Below are 2,961 nucleotides of genomic sequence, written 5' to 3' on the forward strand. Positions count from 1 at the left end.
TCTCTGAGCAGAGGGCAATGCTGTCACCAGCTCTGCACATTGGTGGCGTCCACAGAGAAGTTGTTCTTATAGCAGATTTGGCTTTTGTTTTATCTTTTCTGTTCCCATAACAGATTTGGCTTTCATTTTATCTTTTCCATTCCCATAGCAGATCTGGCTTTTGTTTTATCTTCTCCTCACTGAATTTTGTGTTCTGGCCTCATTCCAGCGTGGGTGGGGATGAGAAAACCTCATTTACATGACAACCTCATCATGCCTCTGGCCACACAGCCTAGAAAAGTACAGCACTGATTCCGATGCTGCAGAAAGACACAGAGACATAAATAACAACACATGGGCAGGAAGACAGGCAGTGCTTTTATTGCTGGCTTTACCAAGAGAAAAGGGGATTGAGCACAGTGAATTGGAACTCCTCATGGTGCATGTCCCAACATCCAGGGCAGCAGCAGCTCCTGCCTTCAGTGGCTCCACAGGGTGCACTGAAGATAGTAGCATCTGCAACAGGATTGGAGAGCAGGATCACCCTTTCCTCAGCAATTACTGCTCTGGCACTGCTGCAACCCTGTGTCTGGAGTCAGGTGTCAGAGGAAAGGGGGACGCCAGGAAGCCACTGGGTGCTGTGCAGCAGTGAGACAAAGTTGCACCAGCACCCCCAGTTTACCAGAATATGCCCATTGCCCTCCTCCAGCTGATGTCTCTCTTCAGCTGGCAGAGTGCACATGGGCTGCAACACCAGATGGAGCAAAAGTCTCGCAGGATGGAGCCCTGTGGAGCAAGGGACATTGCACAAAAAACCCCTTCCCACACCAAACGTTAAACCTTTCAGCCTTTCTATTTTATTGTCAGCACCCCATCGGAGCTCACCCGGGCCCTGCAGCATCCTGCTGCTCATATCCAGCAAGGACTGGGAGGAAGTAGTGTGTGCTGGTATTACCTCCAGATCACAGTGGTGAGGCAGATATGTCCCTGACTCCTGGCCAGCTGGGATGCTCATGCAAATCCTCACCTCTGCTCTTCCCCTTGGGCACCCCTTTCTCCTTCCTTGACCCCCCACCTCAGCACCCATCCTGTGGCTGTTGTGACTGTTGGGACAGGCCCTCGAGCTGGTCACTCACTGGGATGTTGTATTTGGTGCGGTAGAGGGTCCTCATGGCCACACTAGAGCCACACAGACAGCACTCATCCATGTCCCCAGCCACTTGGCAGTTCAGGCAGAGGAAGCAGAACATCCCTCAAAGACCTGTGGGACAGTGAGACATGGACTTGGCTGATGGGTGCAAATACAGAGGAAAGGGGGAAAAGCCAGCTGAGAGCTGTGGCTCTTGACATCAGGCAAGAACTGCTCTGCCTCCAGTACCCACAGGAATGGGGTTTGTGGCAGCAGTAATGCTGCAGGATGGGCAGGAAACATCACAAGCAACAGGAGGAATGAGGGCTACATATATACTCACATACACTGCAGTCGGAGCAGCAGTCCAGCAGCCCTGTTTGCCACTCCCCTGGCTGCTGGGCAGCTGAAAACTGGGGTTGGACTGTAATCACAGTTTGAGAGGCCATTGCCAGCACGGGCTCAGGTCCCTCCAGGCAGTTTGTGGTCTGGAAAGAAAAGCCGTCAGAGGAAGATGCTGCAGGTGTTTCTGAAGTGGGCGTCTTGCTCAGGCTGTTGCATTCAGAGACAGTTCCTTGGGGAGTACCCACTGCCAGGGTAATGCCACCCTCACCACAAAGTGGGGGGCACAGCTCTGCCAGAAGCTGCCACTACCCTCTGAAGGAAAGCTCCCTCTAAAACCAGTCTTCCACCAAAGGCAGCAGCACATCATCCCAATGCAAGTAAAACGTGTCTGTGAAAACAGAGGTCCTTTCACTTCAGAACTGCAGTGCTTCAACACTCCAAACTAGTCTTTTCATCTCCAGGTCCTCTTTCATTGCTTCCTGTGTAAAATCGCGCAAAAATAACTGTGTAAAATTATCCATGCAAAACTGTCTGAATTTTGGGCTGGTTTTTGGGGGTTTGTTTTGTTTTGTTTATGATCACAGTCTCCCAAAGTTACTACTGCTCAGTTCTAGTCTCCTCAAGCTCTCAGGAGTCACCTGAATCTTTGCTTTGTTCTATGAGAATCTAAGCTTATTTACTTCCTCCTCTCCCTTCCTTCTTCACTTGCTTTATTACTGTGTTTTAAGGCAGTGGGTTTTCCTTGTCTCTTTCCATCACCCTAAGCCCTGCCACCAGTTCGTACCCCTCCTCCACTTAACTGTCTATGCCAACACGTCATCCTCCTCTTCCTCAGTCTTGTGGGGTCACCATGGCCTATGGAGTCCCTCTCCATCCCATCCTTCCTCAGCAATGGGCTGCATTCTCTGAGAGTAGAAAAGCTCCTGCTCCACACTACCACCCCCAAAATCACCTGACCAAAGTAACAACTCCACCTGCACCTCCATCAGTGGCCCCTTCCCTCCCTGCCACATCTGCAAGGCACAGGAGCAGCTTCTGCCACTCTCAGTTTCGGTTTTGGAGCTTTAATTAAAACAAACAAAAAAATTGAGGATTCTCCCACAGGAGAACTCCCATGCAGACATACTCCCTGCCCTTTGCGCAAGCTCGGCACCACTTTGTTAAGCACTCTAAGAGGATTGTTTTCACACCAAAATTGCACAGTTACACAATGTTAAGTATTAAATGACACAAGAAATGGAGTGGAACAATTACAATGCCCAGCACTCAGACTATGCCTTTGAGCTCATTACCCACATCAGAGTGGCACCAGCTGTGGCATTGCATTTGTACTGACTAATGGCAACAGGTGGGAAAGGGCTGCTGGCTCTGCTGGAAGCTCCTGTGACTCCCCAGCATAACAGACACATCCTAGCTGTCAGAAACAGCCTGTTGCTGTAGGACAAGCCCTTGTTCCTGGCAGTCCCAGGGAGAGGAAAAAGGTTGTTGAATTATGGTGTAAGAGGGAA

At 50.4% G+C, this 2,961-nt stretch overlaps 1 pseudogene; it reads right to left on the bottom strand.

Moving 5' to 3' along the window:
* Positions 1-344: 344 nt before the first annotated feature.
* On the bottom strand, positions 345-2,037 carry LOC132326904 (placenta-specific gene 8 protein-like; annotated as a pseudogene).
* Between the last annotated feature and the right edge of the window lie 924 nt (positions 2,038-2,961).

The sequence above is a fragment of the Haemorhous mexicanus genome, chromosome 4 (genome assembly GCF_027477595.1).
Source record: "Haemorhous mexicanus isolate bHaeMex1 chromosome 4, bHaeMex1.pri, whole genome shotgun sequence".
NCBI classification, from domain to species: Eukaryota; Metazoa; Chordata; class Aves; order Passeriformes; family Fringillidae; genus Haemorhous; species Haemorhous mexicanus.